The sequence below is a fragment of the Chelonoidis abingdonii genome, chromosome 13 (genome assembly GCF_003597395.2).
Source record: "Chelonoidis abingdonii isolate Lonesome George chromosome 13, CheloAbing_2.0, whole genome shotgun sequence".
Lineage (NCBI taxonomy): Eukaryota > Metazoa > Chordata > Testudines > Testudinidae > Chelonoidis > Chelonoidis abingdonii.
The window spans coordinates 7,551,299-7,561,212 of NC_133781.1; the positions used below are offsets into that span (position 1 = coordinate 7,551,299).

Consider the following 9,914-nt stretch of genomic DNA (forward strand, 5'->3'; position numbering starts at 1 on the left):
CTGTATGTCCAGGGGCTCTGCCTTCTCAGCTGCATCAGACACAAACCCCACCTCTTTCCTGCGAAAGCCCTCCACAGCTTGGCCCATCCTCCTTAGCCAACCTGATATCTCACTCCAAGGTCACATCCTTTCAGCCATCCGTTACACTTCCTTGCATCATCCACATCACTGTTTTCCCCACAAGCCCCTTCAGAATTTCTGCCCGCCAGGCTGCCCTATACACACAGGAAAAACTCCCAGATGCAATCCACAATGCCCCCTAGTCTCCTGCAAGTCACTCCACAGAACTCCCCCTGCCATGGTGCATACAGGACAGTGCATTGCAGTGTATTTTAATACAGCCAAGTGCCTGGTCATACTTTTAGGAACCAGAAATAAGTCATGCTTACAGGATGGGGGACTGTATCCTGGCAAGCAGTGACTGTGCAAAGGACTGAGGGGTCATGGAAGAAACATGAGCTACCAGTGCCATGCTGTGGTTAAGAGGATTGACGCGATCCTTGGATGTACAAGCAGAGGAATATTGACAGGCACAGGGACGTGATGTTACCTCTGTCCATGACATTCGTGAGACCACTGCTGGACACTGTGTCCAGCTCTAGCGTCCACACCGCAAAACTGGGAAGGGTGGAGAAAAGAGTGACAGGAACAATTTGAGACTTGGAAACACTGTCTTACAGTGCCTGACTAAAGAAGCTCAATCTCTAGTTTGTACACATGTAGAGTAAGAGGTGACTTGATCACTGTCTATTACTATCAGGGGGAGAAGCTGGTAGCAGGCAGCTCTATCATCTGAGGCAGAAAAAGTTCCAACAGCTGGAAGTTGAAACTGGCTAAATTAAAACTAGAAGTAAGGCACTACTGGTTAATAGGGAGAGTAACTAGGGACATGGTAGATTCTCTGTCCCTTGGAGTCTTTACTGGATGTCTCTGAAAAGCTCTGTTCTAGCTCACCCAATAGGCTTACGGCAGGAATCTCTAGGTGGGTATAATGACCTACGTTATTCAGGAGGTCACACTAGATGGGTGCAATGGTCCCTTCTGGCCTGAAAGTCAATGGACCGGTGAATGGCCAGGCAGGTGGCAGGCTGTGCTTATTGCTCCTTGTTTGCTAAGAAATGCACAATCCCTTGATCCATGTTACCCTGCCTCTCGCTCCTCAGCTGGTTTGTTTTAATAATAAAAAAATAATAATTGGAGATGTACGTATCTCCTAGAACTGGAAGGGACCTTGAAAGGTCATGGAGTCCAGCCCCCTGCCTTCACTAGCAGGACCAAGTACTGATTTTTGCCCCAGATCCCTAAGTGGCCCTGTTAAGGACTGAACATACAGCGCTGGGTTTAGCAGGCCAATACTCAAACCACTGAGCTATTCCTCTCCATCCTCTTGCTACATTCTGACTTTCAGCTCTTTGGGGCAGGAACTGTCATCTTTGATATATTTGTACAGTGCCTAGCACTATGGGGCCTCAGCCTGGCTAGCTTCAAGCTGCTACTGTGATAGAAATGGGACTGTATTTCACAGAGGCTACCAAATAGCTACCAACAGTCAGTAAGAACTTGCTGTCATTACCAGTCCAGGCTGGTCTTGAACCAGCAATGTGTCCACCTTCTGATACTGGCACTCATTACTGCACCAGCCAAGCACTATGGTACAGTGAAGGACTCAGCAATGAACTATCAATCCTGGAAGCCATCTGGCCCTTCAAAGGTAATTAATCAATATGCCAGGTATGGCTATATATCAGTGACCAGAAGAATACAATTTACATTATGTGTGTGCGCGTGCATGCGTGTACATGGTAACTAGGCCTAGCCCTTGCCCCAGTGCTGTCAGGCAGTCACATCCATGTGCCAGGGAGATGCTTTCACAGAGCATCCCACATAACACCTGTAGCAGCACAGCGTGGGGGTTGATTGTTTTTTTAATAGTTACATGTATTGTGAGATGCTATTGGCAAAAATGTGATTTTTTTTTTGCCATATTTTTAGACAAATCTGGCAAAATGTTAGTGTTGCCCCTTGAGATACCTTTATTGAGTGGAACAAAGTCAGATATTTTTAGCTACCTATTGTCAGCTGCAGAACAAAGCAAGAGCTAAGATATTTTGTCTCACATTTAAATGGGAGCATCAGACAAGTCTATCTACAGTTACATGTGACTGTCCGTTTGTGTGGAGCAAAGGAGGGGTGCTATAGTCCATATACACCACAGAAGAGCCACCACAGCCTTCCTCATTGCACTGAACCACCATCCCCATTAGAACATGGGGCAAGGCAGCAGGAGCAGAGATGCTGGCATGTGGCTGCTGAGTACCAGACGTTCACATTGTCTTTGGGCTAGGAGACATACAGGCATTTGCAGGAGAATACTGTTAATCACAACCTGGGGAAGAACCCTCCTTTGCTGGCAGGTGTTTGAACACGGAGGAAATGGAGATGACAGGAACTTTATTATCAGACTGGGGGAAGCAGATCTGCAGCCAGAAGGGCTCTAGGACAGTCAAATGCATGACACGCAACACCCAAATCCAGCCAAAGACTAGTCCCTTCTCCTCACAGTGTGGTGGAGCCATTAGAAGACAGGGGCAGCAATGGGGGGTACTTGTGGGGGCTATAATCACCCCAGAATTCGTCTTAGCACTCCTGTAGCCACCCCTCCCAGCACAAAGGTCAAATCTTGTGCAGAAGTAAGGGTGGCATGGTATGGTATTGCCACCCTTACTTCTGTGCTGCTGCTAGTGGCAGTGCTGCCTTTAGAGCAGGGTGACTGGACAGCAGCCTCCACTTTCCACTCTGTGATCAGGAGTGCTGCACTCACAGCCCCATCCACATTTCCTTTGCTGCACAATTTACCCTTTGCAAAATGTAACTACTAAATTGCTGCCAAAATGGGGCTTCCACAAGGATTGCCCACAACCTAGGTCGTCCAATTTGGCCCCTGGGAGGGAGTGGTCTCCATATGTTTTTGTCCTGAACAAGGGAGACCAATAGTTTTGTCAACCAGTCTTTTGCAATACATTTAAAAAAAGAAAAGAGACAAAACAACTCCTAAATGCCCTGAATTTCTGAGCATCGCTGGGAGCTGTGTTCTACGAGTTTGTGGGATGTATGTGTGAGTCACAGAGATCTTTCAACATGCGTAACCCGAGGAACAGCCCTTCCGAGTTTAACAGAGATGTGACATGATACTGCTGTCAAACTGGCAAGAGGAATAAAAGTGTGCGGCCAGCCCCCTTCCAGTGTCCGTCACACACAGACCAACCCTCTGGGAGGGCCATTTTCTGAACAGCCTGCACAGTGGAGCGATGGGGGATTAAATTAACTTTCCTACCAGCCTTTAGACAGCTGTAACAAAGCAAAGGCCAGAGTCCTGTAAAACCCCACTGGATTAGCATCATCATCTTTCCTTTACAAAGCCAGCTACTGAGTCCCGTCAATGTTTCATTCAGTGTAACTTCTTGAAGGTCAGAGGGATGCGTCTGGGACTTTTATTTAGCCAGCTCTTAAACTTTGCAAATTACAACTTATTCTCTATTCCAGATTACTGCCATGTGTGGACGCACTTCATCCAGCATGCACCAGGTGCACTGGCCAGCAAAGCTGTCTCTGGAATAACCAAATATTAAATAACACATCGAAATAAGAGTTATCTCTCTATCTATTTCTCTACCGCTACAGAACCAGTCACCACACTATTCAGGCGCTATGCATACAGATAACTACCCGTGCATGAGAGAAAGCAACTCGAAGAACAGAAAGATGATTAAGTATGAAACATAAATTACCTGCAGACTTCTCAGCTGAGCTACAACTTCTTGGCCGAGGTGCTGGAACTGTGACTCCTCGCTTTCTCCGAGGCTTATGGCCGGTTTTATAGAGAAGCAGCGAATGTTTTTTTAAAAAACTTGAAGCAGAGTAAGAACCGGTTTAAAATAGAGTGAAAGGAGCTGTTGTGGGTGGAATTAGGCAAACTCTGGAAGCTGCTTTTCCAGCTATTAATTAACTTCTTGCAGCCCACAGTGCAGGCAAGGGGATGTTGAGGGCTCACCTGGCGCAGGTTCTCCGCAGCTGGAGGGGGGCTGTCTGAGTGGTCTTTACCTTGCTGAACCACCTCACCAGGTGAGGGATGGGGAAAGCATCCAAGCTTGCAGGGAGAACAACAGAGTCTGTGTTATTAGATGCAGGGGGCACATGCACCATGCACAACAGATTGCAGCATCAGAGCTGTAATCCCGCCACTGAACAGTGCACTGTGACCGCCAACTCCTGAGCAGGAGAGGCTCCCATCGCCGGTGGCAATACAAGCACGCTGGAGCAGCATTCAAGAGCAGTCACAGCTCTCCTAACTCGGGAAGAGTTAAGGAAGAGGAGGAGCCTCCTCTCCAAGAGCTCAGATAACAGCAGTAGCTGCAGCATTCCCTTCAGATGTGCAGCAAGCCCACCAGAGCAGGCTGCCTGGCTGGCACTGGGCTGCCCTTTCCTTGCTGGCTATATTATGGGTCTAGTTCTTGATTTAATTTCCAAATCGGTCTCAATTTGCCTTTAATCTGAACAGCTCCAGCTGTCACTGCTCCAGACCCTCCTCAATTTCCACCCTGAATCCCCCTCAGATTGCACCGGGATCCTGTAAGCAAACTGCTTTGGAGTCACACGGCACAGCTTTACAGATCACCCTCGAATCTGCTTCTGCTATAAACCCGCCTGCTCTCATTCAGGAGCTTTTTCTACTTGTGGCTTCAATTTGTGCAAGGGCCCAATGGTCAATCCAGCCCAGTAGCCTGTCTTCTGACAGTGACCAGTGCCAGGTGCTTCAGAGGGAATGAACAAAACAGGGCAATCACTGAGTGATCCATTCCCTGTCATCCACTCCCAGCATTTGGCAGTCAGAAGTTTAGGGATACCCAGAGCATGGCGTTGCATCTTTGACTGTCTTAGTTAATAGCCACTGATGGACATATCTTCCATGAACTGATCTCATTCGTTTTTGAACCCTGTCATACTTTTGGCCTTCACAACATATCCTGGCAACAAGTTCCACAGATTCACTGTGTGTTGGGTGAAGTACTTCCTTATGTTGTTTTAAACATGCTGCTTATTAATTTCATTGTGGTCACATGTGTTATGTGAAGGGGCAAATAACACTTCCTTATTCACTTTCTCCACACCAGTCATGATTTTATAGACCTCTATCATATCCCCCTTAGTTGTCTCTTTTCCAAGCTGAAAGTCCCAGTCCTTTAATCTCTCCTCATATGGAAGCTGTTCCATACCCCTCATCATTTTTTGTTGCCCTTCTCGGTACTTTTTCCAATTCCAAAATATCTTGTTCGAAATGGGGGCAACCAGAACTGTATGCAGTATTCAAGGTGTGGGTGTACCATGGATTTATATAGTGTCGTTATGATATCTTCTGTCTTATTTTCTATCCCTTTCCTAATGGTTCCTAACTTTTTGTTAGTTCTCTTGATGGTTGCTGCATATTGAGTGGATGTTTTGAGAGAACTGTCCACAATGACTCCAAGATCTCTTTCCTGAATGGTAACAACTCATGTAGACCCCTTCGTTTTGTATTGTTGGCTGCAATGAACTGGATAGCCCCCACTCTGCTGCTGGACTTCTGCCTGCAATCCTGCATTATTTTCACTCTTGCAGGGTATTTTTGTTGTTTGTTTGTTTGGATTGTGGGGTGGGGGTGGATTTTTTGGCCTGAGTTTAGAGAATGTTTATTAGGTGTATCTGGCTCCCTCTCTCAACTCCCTTCCAAAACTCCCCTGTTTGCTAGCTCTTATGGTCACTTAGGAACTGGCTTTTTAAACCTCTATTCTAGCTGAATAGCCCGGCACCCTCCTTAAGGGATCAAAGAGTGGTAGGCTAGAGCCTCATTAGCAAGCTCTCAGCCTTGCCTAGCAGGCCTCTAGGCTCGGCACAGAACCCCCCAGCCAGATAACACTATAAACTTCAATCAAGCAGCACATGGCCAGCAGCTAGCACCAAACAACAAAGTAACAGGATTGCTGCTACTTACTCCATCGTACCTGAAGTCACTAGGTCACCATGTCTCAGTGGCTCAAAGAGAGACAATACAGCACCATGCAGCACAGGAATCAATATTCTAGAGGGTCTTTCTAAAGCCTTAACTTACACCAACTCCAACTCCCACCCAGTAACCTGGGAAACTAAATATAGCCGTAGGGGAGAGCAATTGACAGAGGAAGGGGGATGGAGTGAGTGGGGGCAGGGCCTCAGAGGAGTAGGGGTAGGGGACAGAGCAAGGGTGTTGGGTTTTGTGCGAGTAGAAAGTTGGCAACTCTATATAACCCCCAGGTGCCCTGATGGGCAATACTTTCCCACTCGCAAGCACGGAATCCAGGGGTTTAAAACAAATGGACTGTTAGTGGGGGTAGAGGGAAAAGAGAATGAACCTGGGAAAGCCAGCAATTAATCAATCAACGATATCCACAGGGCAAGACTCCATTCTGCAGGGTGTCGTAAGAACAGTCCCAGCCTCAGTCCTCCTGGCAGCTGTGAGTGGCTGATGCATTCTGCCACTCCCTCCTCCGCAGCCTTTCCCCCCCTCCCCGCCGCACCAAGCTGTTCTCTGCTGGGAGTCCAAGGATGCTGGCAGGTCCATGCTGCCTGGGCTCCTCGGGGGTTTTGCTCCCTAACCCAGATTTCAGCTTTGGTTGCTGGGTAGGGAGGCCCAGAGCAGAGTCTCTCTAGCAGGCTGCTGTCTTCTCTCTGGCTTCAGCCCCAGCCACTCTTCCTCGGTGCCGTCTGCCACCTCAAAGCTGCCCTTTCTCGGTGCCGTTCCCTGCTGTAGCCTCAGCTCAGGTCTCTAAGGGGGGCTCAGTGGTAACTAGCACCCTTAACAGGGGTCTTACTACCAGCAAGGCACTGCTCACAGAGGTAAGAACTTTGCCACTCCCATACTTGGCTGTGCCAGACTGCAGCCTCAGTCAGGGAGACCCCAGGCACCATTGGTGCTGAGTTTTTGTCCTTCCAGTTCCTGAAAGGGTCCATAGCACACTACAGCTCCCAAACTCCGCTGTACTTTAACCAAAATGCCCCAGACTAGCAGCAGCTGAAATGCAGCTGAGGCCTGGCCCAGTCAATCAACACCTGCCGCTCCCCAACAGACACCGGCAGAGAGCTCCCTGCCCAGCCGCTCCTCTTCCTATTTACCAACAGGTGTCAGTAGTGAGCTCCCATCTCTCATAGGCTCCAGGCCACAGGGCTTATAGGGTTACGTGAAGCTTGGTCTTCGTCTCCTTTGATGAATTAGCCATGACCCTTTGGTTTAAATTAAGCCCCCACCCCCGGCCTTGTTCTGCAGGTTAGTAACTCCTGCACTTGCTCTGAGTTCCCACCCTTTGTGCATTCAGAATACGGCTGATTCCTGTCTCGTCTTTGCTCCTCCGGAGGCTGTTCACAGGCCATAGCTCTAGATCCACTGTGCCTCCTCTTGCTGCACGTACACTAAAGCTGGTGGCAGGCTGATTTACAGAGGCAACGTCTCTCAGTCGTGCTTCACTCAGCTCGTCGGGGACTTGTGCCTGCCAGAGGCAGGGAAGGGCAGAGTAACGGGCAGACATGCCAGCAGTATTACTGAGCATGCTCAGTCTGGGTGAGCACGCTCAGTCCAAGCCAAGTAGCAAATATGTGACCCAGGGGTACGTGAACCCTACATGCCTTCTGCCCATGCATCACCTCTGCTTTAGGGTTCGTTGAAGCAGTGAAGGAAACATTACTGAACACTCTGGGTCAGAGTCTAAGTGTGGAAACTGGCTGCCACAGAGACCCATGCTCTGAAATGTGCATGAAGGCTCCAAGTTGGGCCAGCCCCAGGCCCCGCGTGCTTGGGAGCAAACGGCCAAATCCCCGACCCGGGCTGTGGGAAGAAGCCAGCGCTCTTGCCAAGTGTGAAAGCATTGAGAACAGTCAAGTGAGGAGATTGCTGGGAGGTGCAGCCCAGCAGGCGTGCAGCAGCTCAGCATGATCCCACCAGCCCTCCAGGAGAGCTGCATGAGATTTTACATTCAAATGTCTGGGTCTTTTGTCATCAAAACCAGCCATTTTTGCAGGAAATGTACATTTGCAACTGCACTTTGTGGGTTTTGTTAAGAGACTGAACTCTACCCCCACCCCCACCCCAAAATTCAGTTTTGATCAACTGAAACCTGAAACACTGAAACCAGCAAAAATTCAGCCAATGTTTTCAGTTCTCCAGTTGCTGAAGATCAAAAAATTCAGTTTTCGGGTTTTTGATTTTTCAAAACTGACGAAAAAACCCTTTGCAGAGCAATGTTGACAGAACATACGATCATAAGCACAGCCATACCAGGTAAGACCAACAGCCCATCTAGCCCAGTATCCTGTCTTCTGACAGTGGCCAGTGCCAGGTGCCCCAGAGGGAATGAACAGCACAGGTAATCATCAAGTGATCCATCCCCTGTCGCCCATTCCCAGTTTCTGGCAAACAGAGGCTTGGGACACCATCCCTGCCCATCCTGGCTAACAGTAATTGATGGACCCATTCTCCATGAATTTATCTAGTTCTTTTTTAACCCTCTTATAATCTTGGTCTTCACAACAACCTCTGGAAGGAGTTCCACAGACTGACTGTATGTTGTGTGAAAAAATACTTCCTTTTGTTTGTTTTAAACCTGCTGCCTATTAATTTCATTTGGTGACTCCTAGTTCTTGGATTATGAGAAGGAGTAAATAACACTTCCTTATTTACTTTCTCTACACCAGTCATGAGTTTACAGACTGCAATCATATCCCCCCTTAGTCATCTCTTTTCCAAGCTGAAAAGTCCCACTCTTTTTAATCTTTCCTCATACAGAAGCCGTTCCATACCCCTAATCATTTTTGTTGCCCTTTTCTGAATCTTTTCCAATTCCAATTTATCTTTTTTGAGAGGGGTGACCACATCTGCACACAGTATACAAGATGTTGGTGTACCATGGATTTATGTAAAGGCAGTATGATATTTTCTGTCTTATTATCTATCCCTTTCTTAATGATTCCCAACATTCTGTTCGCTTTTTTGACTGCCGCTGCACATTGAGTGGATGTTTTCAGAGAACTATTCACAATTACTCCAAGATATCTCTGTTGAGTGGTAACAAATAATTTAAAACCCATCATTTTATATATGTAGTTGGGATTATGTTTTCCAACGTGTATTACTTTGCATTTATCAACATTGAATTTCATCTGCTATTTTGTTCCCTTGATCTGCTGGTAATGTTCCTACTAATGCAGCCCAATATGCAGTTAGCCTTCTTGGCAACAAGGGCACACTGTTGACTCATATCCAGCTTCTCATTCACTGTAATCCCCAGGTCTTTTTTGGAAAACAGCCGCTTAGCCAGTCAGTCCCCAGCCTGTAGCAGTGCATGGGATCCTTCCGTCCTAACTGCAGAACGCTGCAATTGTCCTTGGTGAACCTCATCAGATTTCTTTTGGTCCAATCCTCTAATTTGTCTAGGTCACTCTGGATCCTATCCCTACCCTCCAGCGTATCTACCTTTCCCCCTATCTTAATGTCATCTGCAAACTTACTGAGGGTGCAATCCATCCCATCATCCAGACAGACCCCTGGCGCACTCCACTTGATACCGGCTCCCTCCTAGACATTGAGCCATTGATCACTACCCGTTGAGCCCGATGATCTAGCCAGCTGTCTATCCACCGTATATTCCCTTCATCCAATCCATACTTTTTTAATTTGCTTGCTTGATGACCCCTTCAAAGAATTTTAGTAGATTAGTGAGGCATGATTTCCCTTTACAAAAACCATGTTGACTCTTCCCTAGCAAATTATGTTCATCTATGTGTCTAACGATTTCATTCTTTACTATAGTTTCAACCAGTTTGCCTAGTACTGAAATCAGGCTTACTGGCCT

General features: G+C 47.5%; 1 protein-coding gene across 3 annotated transcripts in view; it reads right to left on the reverse strand.

The window, feature by feature from the left end:
• Window positions 1-4,624, reverse strand: part of MYOCD (myocardin) — a 484,598-nt gene extending 479,974 nt beyond the window's left edge. Inside the window, exon 1 of one of the 3 annotated variants that reach the window (XM_075071726.1) lies at window positions 3,789-4,624. The gene's annotated coding sequence lies outside the window, so the exon portion shown is untranslated. The remainder of the gene's footprint in view (window positions 1-3,788) is intronic. The other 2 variants (XM_032803678.2, XM_075071727.1) reach the window with 2 other exon arrangements.
• Between the last annotated feature and the right edge of the window lie 5,290 nt (window positions 4,625-9,914).